We start from the raw sequence: 26,823 nt of genomic DNA on the forward strand, positions 1-26,823 counted from the left end.
GTGCATCCCCAGTGGTGCCAGTGCACTCTCTGGACTCACTGCACTGCATCCCCAGTGGTGCCAGTGCAGTCTCTGGACTCACTGCACTGCATCCCCATGGTGCCAGTGAACACTCTGGACTCACTGCAGTGCATCCCCAGTGGTGCCAGTGCACTGTATGGACTCACTGCACTGCATCCAGAGTGGTGCAAGTGGACTTTCTGGACTCACTGCACTGCATCCCCAGTGGTGCCAGTGCACTCTCTGGACTCACTGCAGTGCATCCCCAGTGGTGCCAGTGCACTCTCTGGACTCACTGCACTGCATCCCCAAGGTGCCAGTGCACTCTCTGGACTCACTGCACTGCATCCCCAGTGGTGTCAGTGCACTCTCTGTAGGCACTGCACTGCATCCCCAGTGGTGCCAGTGCACTCTCTGGACTCACTGCACTCCATCCCAAGTGGTGCCAGTCCACTCTGTGGACTCACTGCAGTGCTTTCCCAGTGGTGCCAGTGCACTCTCTAAACTCACTGCACTGCATATCCAGTGCTGACAGTGCACTCTCTGGACTCCCTACAGTGCATCCCCAGTGGTGCCAGCGCACTCTGTGGACTCACTCCACTGCATCCCCAGTGGGGCCAGTGCACTCTCTGGACTCCCTACAGTACATCCCTGTGGTGCCAGCGCACTCTGTGGACTCACTGCAGTGCATCCCCAGTGGTGCCAGTGCACTCTCTGGACTCACTGCAGTGCATCCCCAGTGGTGCCAGTGCACTCTCTGCACTGAATCCACTGTATCCCCAGTGGTGCCACTGCAGTCTCTGGACTCACTGCATTGCATCCCCAACGTGCCAGTGCACTCTCTGGACTCACTGCACTGCTCCAGCCGCGGCAGACGCTCAAGCCGCACCAGACGCGGCAGCCGCTCCAGCCTCGGCATCCGCTCCAGCCGCGTCAGCCGATCATGCCGCGGTAGCCCCTCCAGCCGTGAAAGCCGCTCTAGACGCTCCAGCCGCGGCAGCCGCTCCAGCCGCGGCAGCCGCTCCAGCCGCTCCAACCGCGACAGCCGCTCAATCCGCGGCAGCCGCTCCACCCGCTCCAGCCGCGGCAGCCGCTCCAACCGCGACAGCCGCTCCAGCCGCTACCGAGTGGAGCGGCTGCCACGGCTGGAGCGGCTGCCGCGGTTGGAGCGGCTGGCGCGTCTGGCGGGGCTGGAGCGGCTGCCGCGGTTGGAGCGTCTGCCGCGTCTGCCGCGGATGGAGCGGCTGCCGCGGCTGGAGCGGCTGCCGCTGATGGAGCGGCTGCCTCGGCTGGAGCGGCTGGAGCGGCTGCCGCGGTTGGAGCGGCTGCCGCGTCTGCCGCGGATGGTCGGCTTCCGCGGCTGGAGCGACTGCCGCGGCTGGAGCGGCTGGAGCGGCTGGCGAGGCTGGAGGGGCTACCGCGGCTGGAGCGGCTGCCGCGGCTGGAGCAGTGCAGTGAGTCCAGAGAGTGCAAACGCACCAGTGAGAATGGAGTGCAGTGAGTCCAGAGAGTGCCCTGGCACCACTGGGGATGCAGTGCAGTGAGTCCAGAGAGTGCCCTGGCAACACTGGGGATGCACTGCAGTGAGTCCAGAGAGTGCACTGGCACCACTGGGGATGCAGTGCAGTGGGTCCAGAGAGTGCACTGGCAACACTGGGGATGCACTGCAGTGAGTGCAGAGACTGCACTTGTACCAATGGGGATGCACTGCAGTGAGTCCAGAGACTGCACTTGTACCAACGGGGATGCACTGCAGTGAGTCCAGAGAGTGCACTGGCACCACTGGGGATGCACTGCAGTGAGTGCAGAGAGTGCACTGGCACCACTGGGGATGCACTGCGGTGAGTCCAGATAGTGCACTGGCACCACTGGGGATGCACTGCAGTGAGTGCAGAGACTGCACTGGCACCACTTGGGATGCAGTGCAGTGAGTGCAGAGAGTGCACTGGCACCACTGGGGATGCAGTGCAGTGAGTCCAGAGAGTGCACTGGCAACATTGGGCATGCAATGCAGTGAGTCCAGAGAGTGCACTGGCACCACTGGGGATGCACTGCAGTGACTCTAGAGTGTGCACTGGCACCACTGGGGATGCACTGCAGTGACTACAGAGAGTGCACTGGAACCACAGGGGATGCACTGCAGTGACTCTAGAGTGTACACTGGCACCACTGGGGATGCACTGCAGTGAGTCCAGAGAGTGCACTGGCACCACTGGGGATGCAGTGCAGTGAGTCCAGAGAGTGCACTGGCACCACTTGGGTTTTAGTGCAGTGAGTGCAGAGAGTGCAATGGCTCCACTTGGGATGCAGTGCAGTTAGTCCAGAGATTGCACTGGCACCACTGGGGATGCAGTGCAGTGAGTCCAGAGAGTGCACTGGCACCTCTGGTTATGAAGTGCAATGAGCGCAGAGAGTGCACTGGCACCACTTGGGATTTAGTGCAGTGAGTGCAGAGAGTGCACTGGCTCCACTGGTGATGCAGTGCAGTGAGTCCAGAGAGTGCACTGGCACCTTGGGGATGCAGTGCAGTGAGTCCAGAGAGTGCACTGACACCACTGGGGATGCACTGCAGTGAGTCGAGATATTGCACTGGCACCACTGGGGATGCACTGCAGTGAGTCCAGAGAGTGCACTGACAGCACTGGGGATGTACTGCAGTGAGTCCAGAGAGTGCACTGGCACCACTGGGGATGCAGTGCAGTGAGTCCAGAGAGTGCACTGGCACCACTGGTGATGAAGTGCAATGAGTCCAGAGAGTGCACTGGCACCACTTGGGATTTAGTGCAGTGAGTGCAGAGAGTGCACTGGCACCTTGGGGATGCACTGCAGTGAGTCCAGAGAGTGCACTGGCACCTTGGGGATGCAGTGCAGTGAGTCCAGAGAGTGCACTGGCACCACTGGGGATGCAGTGCAGTGAGTCCAGAGAGTGCACTGGCACCACTGGGGATGCACTGCAGTCAGTCCAGAGAGTGCACTGGCACCACTGGGAATGCACTGCAGTGAGTCCAGAGAGTGCAGTGGCACCACTGGGTATGCAGTGCAGTGAGTCCACTGAGTGCACTGGCACCACTGGTGATGCAGTACAGTGAGTCCAGTGAGTGCACTGGCACCACTGGGAATACACTGCAGTGAGTCCAGAGAGTGCACTGGCACCACTTGGGATGGAGTGCAGTGTGTCCAGAGAGTGCGCTGGCACCAATGGGGATGCAGTGCAGTGAGTCCAGAGAGTGCACTCGCACCACTGGGGATGCACTGCAGTGAGTCCAGAGAGTGCACTGGCACCACTGGGGATGCAGTGCAGTGAGTCCAGAGAGTGCACTGGCACCACTGGGGATGCAGTGCAGTGAGTCCAGAGAGTGCACTGGCACCACTGGGGATGCAGTCCAGTGAGTCCAGAGAGTACACTGGCACCACAGGGGATGCAGTGCAGTGAGTCCGGAGAGTGCTGTGGCACCACTGGGGATGCAGTGCAGTGACGCCAGAGAGTGCACTGGCACCACTTGCGATGCAGTGCAGTGAGTCCAGAGAGTGACTGGGGATGCAGTGCCTTGACGCCAGAGAGTGCACTGGCACCACTGGGGATGCAGTGCAGTGAGTCCAGAGAGTGCACTGGCACCACAGGGGATGCAGTGCAGTGAGTCCGGAGAGTGCTGTGGCACCACTGCAGTGCACTGGCACCACTGGGGATGAACTGCAGTGAGTCCAGAGAGTGCACTGGCACCACTGGGGATGCACTGCAGTGAGTCCAGAGAGTGCAGTGGCACCACTGGGGATGCAGTCCAGTAACTCCAGAGAGTGCACTGGCACCACTGGGGATGCACTGCAGTGAGTCCAGATAGTGCACTGGCACCACTGGGGATGCACTGCAGTGAGTCCAGAGAGTGCACTGGCACCACTGGGGATGCACTGCAGTGAGTCCAGAGAGTGCACTGGCACCACTTGGGATGGAGTGCAGTGTGTCCAGAGAGTACGCTGGCACCAATGGGGATGCAGTGCAGTGAGTCCAGAGAGTGCACTGGCACCACTGGGGATGCACTGCAGTGAGTCCAGAGAGTGCACTGGCACCACTGGGGATGCAGTGCAGTGAGTCCAGAGAGTGCACTGGCACCACTGGGGATGCACTGCAGTGAGCCCAGAGAGTGCAGTGGCACCACTGGGGATGCAGTACAGTGAGTCCAGAGAGTGCACTGGCACCACTGGTGATGCAGTACAGTGAGTCCAGTGAGTGCACTGGCACCACTGGGAATGCACTGCAGTGAGTCCAGAGAGTGCACTGGCACCACTGGGGATGCAGTGCAGTGAGTCCAGAGAGTGCACTGGCACCGCTGGGTATGCAGTGCAGTGAGTCCAGAGAGTGCACTAGCACCACTGGGGATGCAGTGCAGTGAGTCCAGAGAGTGCACTGGCACCACTGGGGATGCAGTCCAGTGAGTCCAGAGAGTACACTGGCACCACAGGGGATGCAGTGCAGTGAGTCCGGAGAGTGCTGTGGCACCACTGGGGATGCAGTGCAGTGACGCCAGAGAGTGCACTGGCACCACTTGCGATGCATTGCAGTGAGTCCAGAGAGTGCACTTGCACCACTGGGGATGCAGTGCAGTGAGTCCAGAGAGTGCACTGGCACCACTGGGGATGCAGTCCAGTGAGTCCAGAGAGTACACTGGCACCACAGGGGATGCAGTGCAGTGAGTCCGGAGAGTGCTGTGGCACCACTGGGGATGCAGTGCAGTGACGCCAGAGAGTGCACTGGCACCACTGGGGATGCAGTGCAGTGAGTCCAGAGAGTGCACTGGCACCACAGGGGATGCAGTGCAGTGAGTCCGGAGAGTGCTGTGGCACCACTGGGGATGCAGTGCAGTGACGCCAGAGAGTGCACTGGCACCACTGGGGATGCAGTGCAGTGACTCCAGAGAGTGCACTGGCACCACTGGGGATGCAGTGCAGTGAGTCCAGAGAGTGCACTGGCACCACTGGGGATGCAGTGCAGTAACTCCAGAGAGTGCACTGGAACCACTGGGGATGCACTGCAGTGAGTCCAGATAGTGCACTGGCACCACTGGGGATGCAGTGCAGTGAGTCCAGAGAGTGCACTGGCACCACTGGGGATGAACTGCAGTGAGTCCAGAGAGTGCACTGGCACCACTGGGGATGCAGTCCAGTGAGTCCAGAGAGTGCACTGGCACCACTGGGGATGCACTGCAGTGAGTCCAGAGAGTGCACTGGCACCACTGGGGATGCAGTGCAGTGAGTCCAGAGAGTGCACTGGCACCACTGGGGATGCAGTGCAGTGAGTCCAGAGAGTGCACTGGCACCACTGGGGATGCAGTCCAGTGAGTCCAGAGAGTACACTGGCACCACAGGGGATGCAGTGCAGTGAGTCCGGAGAGTGCTGTGGCACCACTGGGGATGCAGTGCAGTGACGCCAGAGAGTGCACTGGCACCACTTGCGATGCAGTGCAGTGAGTCCAGAGAGTGACTGGGGATGCAGTGCAGTGACGCCAGAGAGTGCACTGGCACCACTGGGGATGCACTGCAGTGAGTCCAGAGAGTGCACTGGCACCACAGGGGATGCAGTGCAGTGAGTCCGGAGAGTGCTGTGGCACCACTGCAGTGCACTGGCACCACTGGGGATGAACTGCAGTGAGTCCAGAGAGTGCACTGGCACCACTGGGGATGCACTGCAGTGAGTCCAGAGAGTGCAGTGGCACCACTGGGGATGCAGTCCAGTAACTCCAGAGAGTGCACTGGCACCACTGGGGATGCAGTGCAGTGAGTCTAGAGAGTGCACTGGCAGCTTGGGGTTGCAGTGCAGTGAGTCCAGAGAGTGCACTGGCACCACTGTGGATGCAGTGCAGTGACTTCAGAGAGTGCACTGGCACCAGTGGGGATGCAGTGCAGTGAGTCCAGAGAGTGCACTGGCACCTTGGGGATGCAGTGCAGTGAGTCCAGAGAGTGCACTGGCAGCTTGGGGTTGCAGTGCAGTGAGTTCAGAGAGTGCACTGGCACCACTGGGGATGCAGTGCAGTGACTTCAGAGAGTGCACTGGCACCACTGGGGATGCACTGCAGTGAGTCCAGAGAGTGCACTGGCACCACTGGGGATGCAGTGCAGTGAGTCCAGAGAGTGCACTGGCACCACTGGGCATGCAGTGCAGTGACTCCAGAGAGTGCACTGGCACCACTGGGGATGCAGTGCAGTGAGTCTAGAGAGTGCACTGGCACCACTTGAGATTTAGTGCAGTGAGTGCAGAGAGTGCACTGGCACCACTGGGGATGCAGTGCAGTGAGTCCAGAGAGTGCACTGGCACCTTGGGGATGCAGTGCAGTGAGTCTAGAGAGTGCACTGGCAGCTTGGGGTTGCAGTGCAGTGAGTCTAGAGAGTGCACTGGCACCACTGGGGATGCAGTGCAGTGACTCCAGAGAGTGCACTGGCACCACTGGGAATGCAGTGCAGTGACTCCAGAGAGTGCACTGGCACCACTGGGGATGCAGTGCAGTGAGTCCAGTGAGTGCACTGGCACCACTGGGAATGCACTGCAGTGAGTCCAGAGAGTGCACTGGCCCCAATGGGTATGCACTGCAGTGAGTCCAGAGAATGCACTGGCACCACTGGTGATGCAGTGCAGTGACTCCAGAGAGTGCACTGGCACCACTGGGGATGCAGTGCAGTGAGTCCAGTGAGTGCACTGGCACCACTGGGAATGCACTGCAGTGAGTCGAGAGATTGCACTGGCACCACTGGGGATGCAGTGCAGTGAGTCCAGAGAGTGCACTGGCACCACTGGGGATGCAGTGCAGTGAGTCCAGAGAGTGCACTGGCACCACTGGGGATGCAGTGCAGTGACTCCAGAGAGTGCACTGGCACCACTGGGAATGCAGTGCAGTGACTCCAGAGAGTGCACTGGCACCACTGGGGATGCAGTGCAGTGAGTCCAGTGAGTGCACTGGCACCACTGGGAATGCACTGCAGTGAGTCCAGAGAGTGCACTGGCCCCAATGGGTATGCACTGCAGTGAGTCCAGAGAATGCACTGGCACCACTGGTGATGCAGTGCACTGACTCCAGAGAGTGCACTGGCACCACAGGGGATCTCACTGCAGTGCATCCCCAGTGGTGCTGGTGCACTCTATGGACTCACTGCACTGCATCCCCAGTCGTGCCACTGCTCTCTCTGGACTCACTGCAGTGCATCCCCAGTGGTGCCAGTGCATTCTCTGGACTCACTGCACTAAAACCCCAGTGGTGCCAGTGCACTCTCTGGACTCACTGCAATGCATCCCCAGTGTTCCCAGTGCACTCTCTGGAATCACTGCACTGCATCCCCAGTGGAGTCAGTGCACTCTCTGCACTCACTGCAGTACATACCCAGTGGTGCCAGTGCACTCTCTGGACTCACTGCAGTGCATCCCCTGTTGTGCCAGTGCACTCTCTGGACTCACTGCACTGCATCCCCAAGGTGCCAGTGTACACTCTGGACTCACTGCAGTGCATCCCCAGTGGTGCCAGTGCACTCTCTGGACTCACTGCAGTGCATCCACAGTGGTGCCAGTGCACTCTGTGGACTCACTGCACTGCATCGCCAGTGGTGCCAGTGCACTCTCTGGACTCACTGCAGTGCATCCCCAGTGGTGCCAGTGCACTCTCTGGACTCACTGCAGTGCATTCCCAGTGGTGCCAGTGCACTCTCTGGACTCACTGCAGTGCATCCCCAAGGTGCCAGTGCACTCTCTGGACTCACTGCACTGCATCACCTGTGGTGTCAGTGCACTCTCTGGACTCACTGCACTGCATCCCCAGTGGTGCCTGTGCATTCTCTGGAGTCACTGCACTGCATTACCATTGGTGCCAGGGCACTCTCCGGACTCACTCCCGTGCATCCGCAGTGGTGCCAGTGAACTTTTCCGAGTCACTGCACTGCATCCCCATTAGTGCCAGTGCATTCTCTGGACTCACTGCAGTGCATCCCCAGTGGTGCCAGTGCACTCTCTAGACTCACTGCAGTGCATCCCCAGTAGTGCCAGTGCACTCTCTGGAGTCACTGCAGTGCATCCCCAGTGGTGCCAGTGCACTCTCTGTAGTCACTGCACTGCATCCCCAGTCGTGCCAGTGCACTCTCTAGACTCACTGCACTGCATCCCCAGTGGTGCCAGTGCACTCTCTGGACTCAATGCAGTGCATCCCCAGTGGTGCCAGTACACTCTCTGGACTCACTGCACTGCATCCCCAGTGGTGCCAGTGCACTCTCTAGACTCACTGCACTGCATCCCCAGTGGTGCCAGTGCACTCTCTGGAGTTACTGCACTGCATCCCCAGTGGTGCCAGTGCACTCTCTGGAGTCACTGCACTGCAGCCCCAGTGGTGCCAGTGCACTCTCTGGAGTAATTGCACTGCATCCCCAGTGGTGCCAGTGCACTCTCTGGAGGCACTGCACTGCATCCCCAGTGGTGCTGGTGCACTCTCTGCACTCAATGCAGTGCATCCCCAGTGGTGCCAGTGCACTCTCTAGACTCACTGCAGTGCATCCCCAGGGGTGCCAGTGCACTCTCTGGACTCACTGCACTGCATATCCAGTGCTGACAGTGCACTCTCTAGACTCCCTACAGTACATCCCCAGTGGTGCCAGCGCACTCTGTGGACTCACTGCACTGCATCCCCAGTGGTGCCAGTGCACTCTCTGGACTCACTGCAGTGCATCCCCTGTTGTGCCAGTGCACTCTCTGCACTCACTCCACTGCATCCCCGGTGGGGCCACTGCACTCTCTGGACTCACTGCACTCCATCCCCATTGGTGCTAGTGCACTATCTGGACTCACTGCACTGCATCCCCAGTGGTACCATTGCACTCTCTGAGTCACTGCACTGCATTCCCAGTGGTGCCAGTGGACTGTCTGGACTCACTGCAGTGCATCCCCAGTGGTGCCACTGCACTCTCTGGAGTCACTGCACTGCATCCCCAGTGGTGCCAGTGCAGTCTCTGGACTCACTGCACTGCATCCCCAGTGCTGCCAGTGCAATCTCTGGACTCACTGCAGTGCATCCCTAGTGGTGCCAGTGCACTCTCTGGAGTCACTGCACTAAAACACCAGTGGTGCCAGTGTACTCTCTGGACTCACTGCACTGCATCCCCAAGGTGCCAGTGCACTCTCTGGACTCAACTGCACTGCATCCCCAGTGGTGCCAGTGCACTGTATGGACTCATTGCAGTGCATCCCCAGTGGTGCCAATGCACTCTCTGGACTCACTGCAGTGCATCCCCAGTGGTGCCAGTGCACTCTCTGGACTCACTGCACTGCATCCCCAGTGGTGCCAGTGCACTCTCTGGACTCACTGCACTGCATCCCCAGTGGTGCCAGTGCACTCTCTGCACTCACTGCACTGCAGCCCCAGTGGTGCCAGTGCACTCTCTGGACTCACTGCAGTGCGTCCCCAGTGGTGCCAGTGCATTCTCTGGACTCACTGCACTCCATCCCCAAGGTGCCAGTGCACTCTCTGGACTCACTGCAGTGCATCCCCAGTGGTGCCAGTGCACTCTCTGGACTCACTGCAGTACATCCCCAGTGGTGCCAGTGCACTCTCTGGACTCACTGCACTGCAGCCCCAGTGGTGCCAGTGCACTCTCTAGACTCCCTACAGTACATCCCCAGTGGTGCCAGCGCACTCTGTGGACTCACTGCACTGCATCCCCAGTGGTGCCAGTGCACTCTCTGGACTCACTGCAGTGCATCCCCTGTTGTGCCAGTGCACTCTCTGCACTCACTCCACTGCATCCCCGGTGGGGCCACTGCACTCTCTGGACTCACTGCACTGCATCTCCAGTGGTGCCAGTGCAGTCTCTGGACTCACTGCACTCCATCCCCATTGGTGCTAGTTCACTATCTGGACTCACTGCACTGCATCCCCAGTGGTACCATTGCACTCTCTGAGTCACTGCACTGCATTCCCAGTGGTGCCAGTGGACTGTCTGGACTCACTGCAGTGCATCCCCAGTGGTGCCACTGCACTCTCTGGAGTCACTGCACTGCATCCCCAGTGGTGCCAGTGCAGTCTCTGGACTCACTGCACTGCATCCCCAGTCCTGCCAGTGCAATCTCTGGACTCACTGCAGTGCATCCCTAGTGGTGCCAGTGCACTCTCTGGAGTCACTGCACTAAAACACCAGTGGTGCCAGTGTACTCTCTGGACTCACTGCACTGCATCCCCAAGGTGCCAGTGCACTCTCTGGACTCAACTGCACTGCATCCCCAGTGGTGCCAGTGCACTGTATGGACTCATTGCAGTGCATCCCCAGTGGTGCCAATGCACTCTCTGGACTCACTGCAGTGCATCCCCAGTGGTGCCAGTGCACTCTCTGGACTCACTGCACTGCATCCCCAGTGGTGCCAGTGCACTCTCTGGACTCACTGCACTGCATCCCCAGTGGTGCCAGTGCACTCTCTGCACTCACTGCACTGCATCCCCAGTGGTGCCAGTGCACTCTCTGGACTCACTGCAGTGCGTCCCCAGTGGTGCCAGTGCATTCTCTGGACTCACTGCACTCCATCCCCAAGGTGCCAGTGCACTCTCTGGACTCACTGCAGTGCATCCCCAGTGGTGCCAGTGCACTCTCTGGACTCACTGCAGTACATCCCCAGTGGTGCCAGTGCACTCTCTGGACTCACTGCACTGCAGCCCCAGTGGTGCCAGTGCACTCTCTGGACTCACTGCAGTGCATCCCCAAGGTGCCAGTGCACTCTCTGGAGTCACTGCAGTGCATCCCCAGTGGTGCCAGTGCACTCTCTGGACTCACTGCACTGCATCCCCAGTGGTGCCAGTGCACTCTCTGGACTCACTGCACTGCATCCCCAAGGTGCCAGTGCACTCTCTGGACTCACTGCACTGCATCCCCAAGGTGCCAGTGCACTCTCTGGACTCACTGCAGTGCATCCCCAGTGGTGCCAGTGCACTCTCTGGACTCACTGTACTGCATCCCCAGTGGTGCCAGTGCACTTTCTGGACTCACTGCAGTGCATCCCCAGTGTTGCCAGTGCACTCTCTGGAATCAGTGCAGTGCATCCCCTGTGGTGCCAGTGCACTCTCTGGACTCACTGCATTGCATCCCCAGTGGTGCCAGTGCACTCTCTGGACTCACTGCACTGCATCCCCAGTGGTGCTTGTGCGTTCTCTGGACTCACTGCACTGCATTACCATTGGTGCCAGGGCACTCTCCGGACTCACTCCCGTGCATCCGCAGTGGTGCCAGTGAAATTTTCCGAGTCACTGCACTGCATCCCCATTAGTGCCAGTGCATTCTCTGGACTCACTGCAGTGCATCCCCAGTGGTGCCAGTGCACTCTCTAGACTCACTGCAGTGCATCTCCAGTGGTGCCAGTGCACTCTCTGGACTCACTGCAGTGCATTCCCAGTGGTGCCAGTGCACTCTCTGGACTCACTGCAGTGCATTCCCAGTGGTGCCAGTGCACTCTCTGGACTCACTGCACTCCATCCCCAAGGTGCCAGTGCACTCTCTGGACTCACTGCAGTGCATCTAAAGTTGTGCTAGTGCACTCTCAGGACTCACTGCAGTGCATCCCCAGTGGTGCCAGTGCACTCTCTGGACTCACTGCAGTGCATACCCAGTGGTGCCAGTGCACTCTCTGGACTCACTGCACTGCATCCCCAGTGGTGCCAGTGCACTCTCTGGACTCACTGCAGTGCATCACAAGTGGTGCCACTGCACTCTCTAGAGTCACTGCACTGCATCCCCAATGGTGCCAGTGCACTCTCTGGACTTACTGCAGTGCATCCCCAGTGGTGCCAGTGCACTCTCTGGACTCACTGCACTGCATCCACAGTGGTGCCAGTGCACTCTCTGGACTCACTGCACTGCATCCCCAGTGGTTCCAGTGCACTCTCTGGACTCACTGCACTGCACCCCAAGGTGCCAGTGCACTCTCTGGACTCACTGCAGTGCATCCCCAGTGGTGCCAGTGCACTCTCTGGACTCACTGCAGTGCATCCCCAGTGGTGCCAGTGCACTCTCTGGACTCACTGTACTGCATCCCCAGTGGTGCCAGTGCACTCTCTGGACTCACTGCAGTGCATCCCCAGTGGTGCCAGTGCACTCTCTGTAGTCAATGCACTGCATCCCCAGTCGTGCCAGTGCACTCTCTAGACTCACTGCACTGCATCCCCAGTGGTGCCAGTGCACTCTCTGGACTCACTGCACTGCATCCCCAGTGGTGCCAGTACACTCTCTGGAGTCACTGCACTGCATCCCCAGTGGTGCCAGTGCACTCTCTAGACTCACTGCACTGCATCCCCAGTGGTGCCAGTGCACTCTATGGACTCACTACAGTGCATCCCCAGTGGTGCCAGTGCACTCTCTGGACTCACTGCACTGCATCCCCAGTGGTGCCAGTGCAGTCTCTGGACTCACTGCACTGCATCCCCATGGTGCCAGGGAACACTCTGGACTCACTGCAGTGCATCCCCAGTGCTGCCAGTGCACTCTCTGGACTCACTGCACTGCATCCACAGTGGTGCCAGTGCACTCTCTGGACTCACTGCACTGCATCCCCAGTGGTGCCAGTGCACTCTCTGGACTCACTGCACTGCATCCCCAGTGGTGCCAGTGCACTCTCTGGACTCACTGCACTGCATCCCCAAGGTGCCAGTGCACTCTCTGGACTCACTGCACTGCATCCCCAGTGGTGCCAGTGCACTCTCTGGACTCACTGCACTGCATCCCCAGTGGTGTCAGTGCACTCGCTGGACTCACGGCACTGCATCCCCAGTGGTGCCAGTGCAGTCTCTGGACTCACTGCAGTGCATTCCCAGTGGTGCCAGTGCACTCTCTAGACTCACTGCAGTGCATTCCCAGTGGTGCCAGTGCACTCTCTGGACTCACTGCACTCCATCCCCAAGGTGCCAGTGCACTCTCTGGACTCACTGCAGTGCATCTCCAGTTGTGCTAGTGCACTCTCAGGACTCACTGCAGTGCATCACTAGTGGTGCCAGTGCACTCTCTGGACTCACTGCAGTGCATCACAAGTGGTGCCAGTGCACTCTCTAGAGTCACTGCACTGCATCCCCAGTGGTGCCAGTGCACTCTCTGGACTCACTGCAGTGCATCCCCAGTGGTGCCAGTGCACTCTCTGGACTCACTGCACTGCATCCCCAGTGGTGCCAGTGCACTCTCTGGACTCACTGCACTGCATCCCCAGTGGTTCCAGTGCACTCTCTGGACTCACTGCAGTGCATCCCCAGTGGTGCCAGTGCACTCTCTGGACTCACTGCACTGCACCCCAAGGTGCCAGTGCACTCTCTGGACTCACTGCAGTGCATCCCCAGTGGTGCCAGTGCACTCTCTGGACTCACTGCAGTGCATCCCCAGTGGTCCCAGTGCACTCTCTGGACTCACTGTACTGCATCCCCAGTGGTGCCAGTGCACTCTCTACACTCACTGCAGTGCATCCCCAGTGGTGCCAGTGCACTCTCTGAACTCACTGCAGTGCATCCCCAGTGGTGCCAGTACACTCTCTGGATTCACTGCACTGCATCCCCAGTGGTGCCAGTGCACTCTCTGGACTCACTGTACTGCATCCCCAGTGGTGCCAGTGCACTCTCTGCACTCACTGCAGTGCATCCCCAGTGGTGGCAGTGCACTCTCTGTAATCAATGCACTGCATCCCCAGTCGTGCCAGTGCACTCTCTAGACTCACTGCACTGCATCCCCAGTGGTGCCAGTGCACTCTCTGGACTCACTGCACTGCATCCCCAGTGGTGCCAGTACACTCTCTGGAGTCACTGCACTGCATCCCCAGTGGTGCCAGTGCACTCTCTAGACTCACTGCACTGCATCCCCAGTGGTGCCAGTGCACTCTATGGGCTCACTACAGTGCATCCCCAGTGGTACCAGTGCACTCTCTGGACTCACTGCACTGCATCCCCAATGGTGCCAGTGCAGTCTCTGGACTCACTGCACTGCATCCCCATGGTGCCAGTGAACACTCTGGACTCACTGCAGTGCATCCCCAGTGGTGCCAGTGCACTCTCTGGACTCACTGCACTGCATCCAGAGTGGTGCAAGTGGACTTTCTGGACTCATTGCACTGCATCCCCAGTGGTGCCAGTGCACTCTCTGGACTCACTGCAGTGCATCCCCAGTGGTGCCAGTGCACTCTCTGGACTCACTGCACTGCATCCCCAAGGTGCCAGTGCACTCTCTGGACTCACTGCACTGCATCCCCAGTGGTGTCAGTGCACTCTCTGGACTCACGGCACTGCATCCCCAAGGTGCCAGTGCACTCTCTGGACTCAACTGCACTGCATCCCCAGTGGTGCCAGTGCACTGTATGGACTCACTGCACTGCATCCTCAGCGGTGCCAGTGCACTCTCTGGACTCACTGCACTGCATCCCCATTGGTGCAAGTGCAGTCTCTGGACTCACTGCACTGCATCCCCAGTGGAGCCAGTGCAATCTCTGGACTCACTGCAGTGCATCCCCAGTGGTGCCAGTGCACTCTCTGGACTCACTGCACTGCATCCCCAGTGGTGCCAGTGCACTCTCTGGAGGCACTGCACTGCATCCCCAGTGGTCCTGGTGCACTCTCTGGACTCAATGCAGTGCATCCCCAGTGGTGCCAGTGCACTCTCTAGACTCACTGCAGTGCATCCCCACTGGTGCCAGTGCACTCTCTGGACTCACTGCACTGCATTCCCAGTGGTGCCAGTGCACTCTCTGGACTCACTGCACTGCATCCCCAGTGGTGCCAGTGCACTCTCTGGACTCACTGCACTGCATCCCCAGTGGTGCCAGTGCACTCTCTGGACTCACTGCACTGCATCCCCAGTGCTGCCAGTGCACTCTCTGGACTCACTGCAGTGCATCCCTAGTGGTGCCTGTGCAGTCTCTGGAGTCACTGCACTAAAACCCCAGTGGTGCCAGTGCACTCTCTGGACTCACTGCACTGCATCCCCAAGGTGCCAGTGCACTCTCTGGACTCAACTGCACTGCATCCCCAGTGGTGCCAGTGCACTGTATGGACTCACTGCAGTGCATCCCCAGTGATGCCAATGCACTCTCTGGACTCACTGCAGTGCATCCCCAGTGGTGCCAGTGCACTCTCTGGACTCACTGCAGTGCATCCCCAGTGGTGCCAGTGTAATCTCTGGACTCACTGCACTGCATCCCCAAGGTGCCAGTGCACTCTCTGGACTCACTGCAGTGCATCCCCAGTGGTGCCAGTGCACTCTCTGGACTCACTGCAGTGCATCCCCAGTGGTGCCAGTGCACTCTCTGGACTCACTGTACTGCATCCCCAGTGGTGCCAGTGCACTCTCTGGACTCACTGCAGTGCATCCCCAGTGGTGCCAGTGCACTCTCTGGATTCACTGCACTGCATCCCCAGTGGTGCCAGTGCACTCTCTGGACTCACTGTACTGCATCCTCTGTGGTGCCAGTGCACTCTCTGGACTCACTGCAGTGCATCCCCAGTGGTGCCAGTGCACTCTCTGTAGTCACTGCACTGCATCCCCAGTCGTGCCAGTGCACTCTCTGGACTCACTGTACTGCATCCCCAGTGGTGCCAGCGCACTCTCTGGGCTCACTGCAGTGCATCCCCAGTGGTGCCAGTGCACTCTCTGGATTCACTGCACTGCATCCCCAGTGGTGCCAGTGCACTCTCTGGACTCACTGTACTGCATCCTCTGTGGTGCCAGTGCACTCGCTGGACTCACTGCAGTGCATCCCCAGTGGTGCCAGTGCACTCTCTGTAGTCACTGCACTGCATCCCCAGTCGTGCCAGTGCACTCTCTAGACTCACTGCACTGCATCCCCAGGGGTGCCAGTGCACTCTCTGGACTTACTGCAGTGCATCCCCAGTGGTGCCAGTGAACACTCTGGACTCACTGCAGTGCATCCCCACTGGTGCCAGTGCACTCTCTGGACTCACTGCACTGCATCCACAGTGGTGCAAGAGGACTTTCTGGACTCACTGCACTGCATCACCAGTGGTGCCAGTGCACTCTCTGGACTCACTGCAGTGCATCCCCAGTGGTGCCAGTGCACTCTCTGGACTCAATGCACTGCATCACCAGTGGTGCCAGTGCACTCTCTGGACTCACTGCAGGGCAACCACAGTGGTGTCAGTGCACTCTCTGTAGTCAATGCACTGCATCCCCAGTGGTGCCATTGCACTCTCTGGACTCACTGCAGTGCATCCCCAGTGGTGTCAGTGCACTCTCTGGACTCACGGCACTGCATCCCCAAGGTGCCAGTGCACTCTCTGGACTCACTGCACTGCATCCCCTGTGGTGCCAGTGCAATCTCTGGACTCACTGCAGTGCATCCCCAGTGGTGCCAGTGCACTCTCTGGACTCACTGCACTGCATCCCCAGTGGCGCTGGTGCACTCTCTGGACTCAATGCAGAGCATCCCCAGTGGTGCCAGTGCACTCTCTAGACTCACTGCAGTGCATGGCCACTGGTGCCAGTGCACTCTCTGGCTTCACTGCAGTGCATCCCCAGTGGTGCCAGTGCACTCTCTGCACTGACTCCACTGCATCCCCAGTGGGGCCAATGCACTCTCTGGACTCACTGCACTGCATCACCAGTGGTGCCAGTGCACTCTCTGGACTCACTGCACTCCATCCCCATTGGTGCTAGTGCACTCTGTGGAGTCACTGCAGTGCATCCCCAGTGGTGCCAGTGCACTCTCTGGACTCACTGCACTGCATCCCCAGTGGTGCAAGTGCAGTCTCTGGACTCACTGCACTGCATCCCCAGTGGAGCCAGTGCAATCTCTGGACTCACTGCAGTGCATCCCCAGTGGTGCCAGTGCACTCTCTGGACTCACTGCACTGCATCCCCAATGGTGCCAGTGCACTCTCTGGACTCACTGCACTGCATCCCCAGTGGTGCCAGTGCACTCTCTGGACTCACTGCACTGCATCCCCAAGGTGCCTGTGCACACTCTGGACTCACTGCAGTGCATCCCCAGTGGTGCCAGTGCACTCTCTGGACTCACTGCACTGCATCCACAGTGGTGCCAGTGCACTCTCTGGACTCACTGCACTGCATCCACAGTGGTGCCAGTGCACTCTCTGGACTCACTGCACTGCATCCCCAGTGGTGCCAGTGCACTCTCTGGACTCACTGCACTGCATCCCCAAGGTGCCAGTGCACTCTCTGGACTCACTACACTAAAGCACCAGTGGTGCCAGTGCACTCTCTGGACTCACTGCACTGCATCCCCAGTGGTGCCAGTGCACTCTCTGGACTCACTGCACTGCATCCTCATGGTGCCAGTGCACACTCTGGACTCACTGCACTGCATCCCCAGTGGTGCCAGTACACTCTCTGGACTCACTGCAGTGCATCCCCATTCGTGCCAGTGCACTCTCTGGACTCACTGCACTGCATCACCAGTGGTGCCAGTGCACTCTCTGGACTCACTGCAGGGCATCCACCGTGGTGCCAGTGCACTCTCTGTAGTCAATGCACTGCATCCCCAGTCGTGCCAGTGCACTCTCTAGACTCACTGCACTGCATCCCCAGTGGTGCCAGTGCACTCTCTGGACTCACTGCACTGCATCCCCAGTGGTGCCAGTACACTCTCTGGAGTCACTGCACTGCATCCCCAGTGGTGCCAGTGCACTCTCTAGACTCACTGCACTGCATCCCCAGTGGTGCCAGTGCACTCTATGGACTCACTACAGTGCATCCCCAGTGGTGCCAGTGCACTCTCTGGACTCACTGCACTGCATCCCCAGTGGTGCCAGTGCAGTCTCTGGACTCACTGCACTGCATCCCCATGGTGCCAGTGAACACTCTGGACTCACTGCAGTGCATCCCCAGTGGTGCCAGTGCACTGTATGGACTCACTGCACTGCATCCAGAGTGGTGCAAGTGGACTTTCTGGACTCACTGCACTGCATCCCCAGTGGTGCCAGTGCACTCTCTGGACTCACTGCAGTGCATCCCCAGTGGTGCCAGTGCACTCTCTGGACTCACTGCACTGCATCCCCAAGGTGCCAGTGCACTCTCTGGACTCACTGCACTGCATCCCCAGTGGTGTCAGTGCACTCTCTGTAGGCACTGCACTGCATCCCCAGTGGTGCCAGTGCACTCTCTGGACTCACTGCACTCCATCCCAAGTGGTGCCAGTCCACTCTGTGGACTCACTGCAGTGCTTTCCCAGTGGTGCCAGTGCACTCTCTAAACTCACTGCACTGCATATCCAGTGCTGACAGTGCACTCTCTGGACTCCCTACAGTGCATCCCCAGTGGTGCCAGCGCACTCTGTGGACTCACTCCACTGCATCCCCAGTGGGGCCAGTGCACTCTCTGGACTCCCTACAGTACATCCCTGTGGTGCCAGCGCACTCTGTGGACTCACTGCAGTGCATCCCCAGTGGTGCCAGTGCACTCTCTGGACTCACTGCAGTGCATCCCCAGTGGTGCCAGTGCACTCTCTGCACTGAATCCACTGTATCCCCAGTGGTGCCACTGCAGTCTCTGGACTCACTGCATTGCATCCCCAACGTGCCAGTGCACTCTCTGGACTCACTGCACTGCTCCAGCCGCGGCAGACGCTCAAGCCGCACCAGACGCGGCAGCCGCTCCAGCCTCGGCATCCGCTCCAGCCGCGTCAGCCGATCATGCCGCGGTAGCCCCTCCAGCCGTGAAAGCCGCTCTAGACGCTCCAGCCGCGGCAGCCGCTCCAGCCGCGGCAGCCGCTCCAGCCGCTCCAACCGCGACAGCCGCTCAATCCGCGGCAGCCGCTCCACCCGCTCCAGCCGCGGCAGCCGCTCCAACCGCGACAGCCGCTCCAGCCGCTACCGAGTGGAGCGGCTGCCACGGCTGGAGCGGCTGCCGCGGTTGGAGCGGCTGGCGCGTCTGGCGGGGCTGGAGCGGCTGCCGCGGTTGGAGCGTCTGCCGCGTCTGCCGCGGATGGAGCGGCTGCCGCGGCTGGAGCGGCTGCCGCTGATGGAGCGGCTGCCTCGGCTGGAGCGGCTGGAGCGGCTGCCGCGGTTGGAGCGGCTGCCGCGTCTGCCGCGGATGGTCGGCTTCCGCGGCTGGAGCGACTGCCGCGGCTGGAGCGGCTGGAGCGGCTGGCGAGGCTGGAGGGGCTACCGCGGCTGGAGCGGCTGCCGCGGCTGGAGCAGTGCAGTGAGTCCAGAGAGTGCAAACGCACCAGTGAGAATGGAGTGCAGTGAGTCCAGAGAGTGCCCTGGCACCACTGGGGATGCACTGCAGTGAGTCCAGAGAGTGCCCTGGCAACACTGGGGATGCACTGCAGTGAGTCCAGAGAGTGCACTGGCACCACTGGGGATGCACTGCAGTGAGTCCAGAGAGTGCACTGGCACCACTGGGGATGCAGTGCAGTGGGTCCAGAGAGTGCACTGGCAACACTGGGGATGCACTGCAGTGAGTGCAGAGACTGCACTTGTACCAATGGGGATGCACTGCAGTGAGTCCAGAGACTGCACTTGTACCAACGGGGATGCACTGCAGTGAGTCCAGAGAGTGCACTGGCACCACTGGGGATGCACTGCAGTGAGCGCAGAGAGTGCACTGGCACCACTGGGGATGCACTGCGGTGAGTCCAGATAGTGCACTGGCACCACTGGGGATGCACTGCAGTGAGTGCAGAGACTGCACTGGCACCACTTGGGATGCAGTGCAGTGAGTGCAGAGAGTGCACTGGCACCACTGGGGATGCAGTGCAGTGAGTCCAGAGAGTGCACTGGCAACAATGGGCATGCAATGCAGTGAGTCCAGAGAGTGCACTGGCACCACTGGGGATGCACTGCAGTGACTCTAGAGTGTGCACTGGCACCACTGGGGATGCACTGCAGTGACTACAGAGAGTGCACTGGAACCACAGGGGATGCACTGCAGTGACTCTAGAGTGTACACTGGCACCACTGGGGATGCACTGCAGTGAGTCCAGAGAGTGCACTGGCACCACTGGGGATGCAGTGCAGTGACTCCAGAGAGTGCACTGGCACCACTTGGGTTTTAGTGCAGTGAGTGCAGAGAGTGCAATGGCTCCACTTGGGATGCAGTGCAGTGAGTCCAGAGATTGCACTGGCACCACTGGGGATGCAGTGCAGTGAGTCCAGAGAGTGCACTGGCACCTCTGGTTATGAAGTGCAATGAGCGCAGAGAGTGCACTGGCACCACTTGGGATTTAGTGCAGTGAGTGCAGAGAGTGCACTGGCTCCACTGGTGATGCAGTGCAGTGAGTCCAGAGAGTGCACTGGCACCTTGGGGATGCAGTGCAGTGAGTCCAGAGAGTGCACTGACACCACTGGGGATGCACTGCAGTGAGTCGAGATATTGCACTGGCACCACTGGGGATGCACTGCAGTGAGTCCAGAGAGTGCACTGACAGCACTGGGGATGTACTGCAGTGAGTCCAGAGAGTGCACTGGCACCACTGGGGATGCAGTGCAGTGAGTCCAGAGAGTGCACTGGCACCACTGGTGATGAAGTGCAATGAGTCCAGAGAGTGCACTGGCACCACTTGGGATTTAGTGCAGTGAGTGCAGAGAGTGCACTGGCACCTTGGGGATGCACTGCAGTGAGTCCAGAGAGTGCACTGGCACCTTGGGGATGCAGTGCAGTGAGTCCAGAGAGTGCACTGGCACCACTGGGGATGCAGTGCAGTGAGTCCAGAGAGTGCACTGGCACCACTGGGGATGCACTGCAGTCAGTCCAGAGAGTGCACTGGCACCACTGGGAATGCACTGCAGTGAGTCCAGAGAGTGCAGTGGCACCACTGGGTATGCAGTGCAGTGAGTCCACTGAGTGCACTGGCACCACTGGTGATGCAGTACAGTGAGTCCAGTGAGTGCACTGGCACCACTGGGAATACACTGCAGTGAGTCCAGAGAGTGCACTGGCACCACTTGGGATGGAGTGCAGTGTGTCCAGAGAGTGCGCTGGCACCAATGGGGATGCAGTGCAGTGAGTCCAGAGAGTGCACTCGCACCACTGGGGATGCACTGCAGTGAGTCCAGAGAGTGCACTGGCACCACTGGGGATGCAGTGCAGTGAGTCCAGAGAGTGCACTGGCACCACTGGGGATGCAGTCCAGTGAGTCCAGAGAGTACACTGGCACCACAGGGGATGCAGTGCAGTGAGTCCGGAGAGTGCTGTGGCACCACTGGGGATGCAGTGCAGTGACGCCAGAGAGTGCACTGGCACCACTTGCGATGCATTGCAGTGAGTCCAGAGAGTGCACTGGCACCACTGGGGATGCAGTGCAGTGAGTCCAGAGAGTGCACTGGCACCACTGGGGATGCAGTCCAGTGAGTCCAGAGAGTACACTGGCACCACAGGGGATGCAGTGCAGTGAGTCCGGAGAGTGCTGTGGCACCACTGGGGATGCAGTGCAGTGACGCCAGAGAGTGCACTGGCACCACTGGGGATGCAGTGCAGTGAGTCCAGAGAGTGCACTGGCACCACAGGGGATGCAGTGCAGTGAGTCCGGAGAGTGCTGTGGCACCACTGGGGATGCAGTGCAGTGACGCCAGAGAGTGCACTGGCACCACTGGGGATGCAGTGCAGTGACTCCAGAGAGTGCACTGGCACCACTGGGGATGCAGTGCAGTGAGTCCAGAGAGTGCACTGGCACCACTGGGGATGCAGTGCAGTAACTCCAGAGAGTGCACTGGCACCACTGGGGATGCACTGCAGTGAGTCCAGATAGTGCACTGGCACCACTGGGGATGCAGTGCAGTGAGTCCAGAGAGTGCACTGGCACCACTGGGGATGAACTGCAGTGAGTCCAGAGAGTGCACTGGCACCACTGGGGATGCAGTCCAGTGAGTCCAGAGAGTGCACTGGCACCACTGGGGATGCAGTCCAGTAACTCCAGAGAGTGCACTGGCACCACTGGGGATGCACTGCAGTGAGTCCAGATAGTGCACTGGCACCACTGGGGATAAACTGCAGTGAGTCCAGAGAGTGCACTGGCACCACTGGGGATGCACTGCAGTGAGTCCAGAGAGTGCACTGGCTCCACTGGGGATGCAGTGCAGTGAGTCCAGAGAGTGCACTGGCACCACTGGGGATGAACTGCAGTGAGTCCAGAGAGTGCACTGGCACCACTGGGGATGCAGTGCAGTGAGTCCAGAGAGTGCACTGGCACCACTGGGGATGCAGTGCAGTGAGTCCAGAGAGTGCACTGGCACCACTGGGGATGCAGTCCAGTGAGTCCAGAGAGTACACTGGCACCACAGGGGATGCAGTGCAGTGAGTCCGGAGAGTGCTGTGGCACCACTGGGGATGCAGTGCAGTGACGCCAGAGAGTGCACTGGCACCACTTGCGATGCAGTGCAGTGAGTCCAGAGAGTGACTGGGGATGCAGTGCAGTGACGCCAGAGAGTGCACTGGCACCACTGGGGATGCACTGCAGTGAGTCCAGAGAGTGCACTGGCACCACAGGGGATGCAGTGCAGTGAGTCCGGAGAGTGCTGTGGCACCACTGCAGTGCACTGGCACCACTGGGGATGAACTGCAGTGAGTCCAGAGAGTGCACTGGCACCACTGGGGATGCACTGCAGTGAGTCCAGAGAGTGCAGTGGCACCACTGGGGATGCAGTCCAGTAACTCCAGAGAGTGCACTGGCACCACTGGGGATGCACTGCAGTGAGTCCAGATAGTGCACTGGCACCACTGGGGATGCACTGCAGTGAGTCCAGAGAGTGCACTGGCACCACTGGGGATGCACTGCAGTGAGTCCAGAGAGTGCACTGGCACCACTTGGGATGGAGTGCAGTGTGTCCAGAGAGTACGCTGGCACCAATGGGGATGCAGTGCAGTGAGTCCAGAGAGTGCACTGGCACCACTGGGGATGCACTGCAGTGAGTCCAGAGAGTGCACTGGCACCACTGGGGATGCAGTGCAGTGAGTCCAGAGAGTGCACTGGCACCACTGGGGATGCACTGCAGTGAGCCCAGAGAGTGCAATGGCACCACTGGGGATGCAGTCCAGTAACTCCAGAGAGTGCACTGGCACCACGGGGGATGCACTGCAGTGAGTCCAGATAGTGCACTGGCACCACTGGGGATGCACTGCAGTGAGTCCAGAGAGTGCACTGGCACCACTGGGGATGCACTGCAGTGAGTCCAGAGAGTGCAGTGGCACCACTGGGGATGCAGTACAGTGAGTCCAGAGAGTGCACTGGCACCACTGGTGATGCAGTACAGTGAGTCCAGTGAGTGCACTGGCACCACTGGGAATGCACTGCAGTGAGTCCAGAGAGTGCAGTGGCACCACTGGGGATGCAGTGCAGTGAGTCCAGAGAGTGCACTGGCACCACTGGGTATGCAGTGCAGTGAGTCCAGAGAGTGCACTAGCACCACTGGGGATGCAGTGCAGTGAGTCCAGAGAGTGCACTGGCACCACTGGGGATGCAGTCCAGTGAGTCCAGAGAGTACACTGGCACCACAGGGGATGCAGTGCAGTGAGTCCGGAGAGTGCTGTGGCACCACTGGGGATGCAGTGCAGTGACGCCAGAGAGTGCACTGGCACCACTGGGGATGCAGTGCAGTGAGTCCAGAGAGTGCACTGGCACCACAGGGGATGCAGTGCAGTGAGTCCGGAGAGTGCTGTGGCACCACTGGGGATGCAGTGCAGTGACGCCAGAGAGTGCACTGGCACCACTGGGGATGCAGTGCAGTGACTCCAGAGAGTGCACTGGCACCACTGGGGATGCAGTGCAGTGAGTCCAGAGAGTGCACTGGCACCACTGGGGATGCAGTGCAGTAACTCCAGAGAGTGCACTGGCACCACTGGGGATGCACTGCAGTGAGTCCAGATAGTGCACTGGCACCACTGGGGATGCAGTGCAGTGAGTCCAGAGAGTGCACTGGCACCACTGGGGATGAACTGCAGTGAGTCCACAGAGTGCACTGGCACCACTGGGGATGCAGTCCAGTGAGTCCAGAGAGTGCACTGGCACCACTGGGGATGCAGTCCAGTAACTCCAGAGAGTGCACTGGCACCACTGGGGATGCACTGCAGTGAGTCCAGATAGTGCACTGGCACCACTGGGGATAAACTGCAGTGAGTCCAGAGAGTGCACTGGCACCACTGGGGATGCACTGCAGTGAGTCCAGAGAGTGCACTGGCTCCACTGGGGATGCAGTGCAGTGAGTCCAGAGAGTGCACTGGCACCACTGGGGATGAACTGCAGTGAGTCCAGAGAGTGCACTGGCACCACTGGGGATGCAGTCCAGTGAGTCCAGAGAGTGCACTGGCACCACTGGGGATGCAGTCCAGTAACTCCAGAGAGTGCACTGGCACCACTGGGGATGCACTGCAGTGAGTCCAGATAGTGCACTGGCACCACTGGGGATGCACTGCAGTGAGTCCAGAGAGTGCACTGGCACCACTGGGGATGCAGTGCAGTGAGTCCAGAGAGTGCAGTGGCACCACTGGGGATGCAGTGCAGTGAGTCCAGTGAGTGCACTGGCACCACTGGGGATGCAGTGCAGTGAGTCCAGAGAGTGCACTGGCACCACTGGGGATGCAGTCCAGTGAGTCCAGAGAGTACACTGGCACCACTGGGGATGCAGTGCAGTGAGTCCGGAGAGTGCACTGGCACCACTGGGGATGCAGTGCAGTGACGCCAGAGAGTGCACTGGCACCACTTGCGATGCAGTGCAGTGAGTCCAGAGAGTGCACTGGCACCACTGGGGATGCAGTGCAGTGAGTCCAGAGAGTGCACTGGCACCACTGGGGATGCAGTCCAGTGAGTCCAGAGAGTACACTGGCACCACAGGGGATGCAGTGCAGTGAGTCCGGAGAGTGCTGTGGCACCACTGGGGATGCAGTGCAGTGACGCCAGAGAGTGCACTGGCACCACTGGGGATGCAGTGCAGTGAGTCCAGAGAGTGCACTGGCACCACTGGGGATGCAGTGCAGTGAGTCCGGAGAGTGCTGTGGCACCACTGGGGATGCAGTGCAGTGACGCCAGAGAGTGCACTGGCACCACTTGGGATGCAGTGCAGTGACTCCAGAGAGTGCACTGGCACCACTGGGGATGCAGTGCAGTGAGTGCAGAGAGTGCACTGGCACCACTGGGGAAGCAGTGCAGTGAGTCCAGAGAGTGCACTGGCACCACTGGGGATGCACTGCAGTGAGTCCAGATAGTGCACTGGCACCACTGGGGATGCAGTGCAGTGAGTCCAGAGAGTGCACTGGCACCATTGGGGATGAACTGCAGTGAGTCCAGAGAGTGCACTGGCACCACTGGGGATGCAGTCCAGTGAGTCCAGAGAGTGCACTGGCACCACTGGGGATGCAGTCCAGTAACTCCAGAGAGTGCACTGGCACCACTGGGGATGCACTGCAGTGAGTCCAGATAGTGCACTGGCACCACTGGGGATGCACTGCAGTGAGTCCAGAGAGTGCACTGGCACCACTGGGGATGCACTGCAGTGAGTCCAGAGAGTGCAGTGGCACCACTGGGGATGCAGTGCAGTGAGTTCAGTGAGTGCACAGGCACCACTGGTGATGCAGTACAGTGAGTCCAGTGAGTGCACTGGCACCAGTGGGGCTGCATGGCAGTGAGTCCAGAGAGTGCACTGGCACCACTTGGGGTGGAGTGCAGTGTGTCCAGAGAGTACGCTGGCACCAATGGGGATGCAGTGCAGTGAGTCCAGAGAGTGCACTGGCACCACTGGGGATGCACTGCAGTGAGTCCAGAGAGTGCACTGGCACCACTGGGGATGCAGTGCAGTGAGTCCAGAGAGTGCACTGGCACCACTGGGGATGCACTGCAGTGAGCCCAGAGAGTGCAATGGCACCACTGGGGATGCAGTCCAGTAACTCCAGAGAGTGCACTGGCACCACGGGGGATGCACTGCAGTGAGTCCAGAGAGTGCACTGGCACCACTGGGGATGCACTGCAGTGAGTCCAGAGAGTGCACTGGCACCACTGGGGATGCACTGCAGTGAGTCCAGAGAGTGCAGTGGCACCACTGGGGATGCAGTACAGTGAGTCCAGAGAGTGCACTGGCACCACTGGTGATGCAGTACAGTGAGTCCAGTGAGTGCACTGGCACCACTGGGAATGCACTGCAGTGAGTCCAGAGAGTGCACTGGCACCACTTGCGATGCAGTGCAGTGAGTCCAGAGAGTGACTGGGGATGCAGTGCAGTGACGCCAGAGAGTGCACTGGCACCACTGGGGATGCAGTGCAGTGAGTCCAGAGAGTGCACTGGCACCACAGGGGATGCAGTGCAGTGAGTCCGGAGAGTGCTGTGGCACCACTGCAGTGCACTGGCACCACTGGGGATGAACTGCAGTGAGTCCAGAGAGTGCACTGGCACCACTGGGGATGCACTGCAGTGAGTCCAGAGAGTGCAGTGGCACCACTGGGGATGCAGTCCAGTAACTCCAGAGAGTGCACTGGCACCACTGGGGATGCACTGCAGTGAGTCCAGATAGTGCACTGGCACCACTGGGGATGCACTGCAGTGAGTCCAGAGAGTGCACTGGCACCACTGGGGATGCACTGCAGTGAGTCCAGAGAGTGCACTGGCACCACTTGGGATGGAGTGCAGTGTGTCCAGAGAGTACGCTGGCACCAATGGGGATGCAGTGCAGTGAGTCCAGAGAGTGCACTGGCACCACTGGGGATGCACTGCAGTGAGTCCAGAGAGTGCACTGGCACCACTGGGGATGCAGTGCAGTGAGTCCAGAGAGTGCACTGGCACCACTGGGGATGCACTGCAGTGAGCCCAGAGAGTGCAATGGCACCACTGGGGATGCAGTCCAGTAACTCCAGAGAGTGCACTGGCACCACGGGGGATGCACTGCAGTGAG

This window comes from Anser cygnoides, chromosome 10, assembly GCF_040182565.1.
Source record: "Anser cygnoides isolate HZ-2024a breed goose chromosome 10, Taihu_goose_T2T_genome, whole genome shotgun sequence".
Lineage (NCBI taxonomy): Eukaryota > Metazoa > Chordata > Aves > Anseriformes > Anatidae > Anser > Anser cygnoides.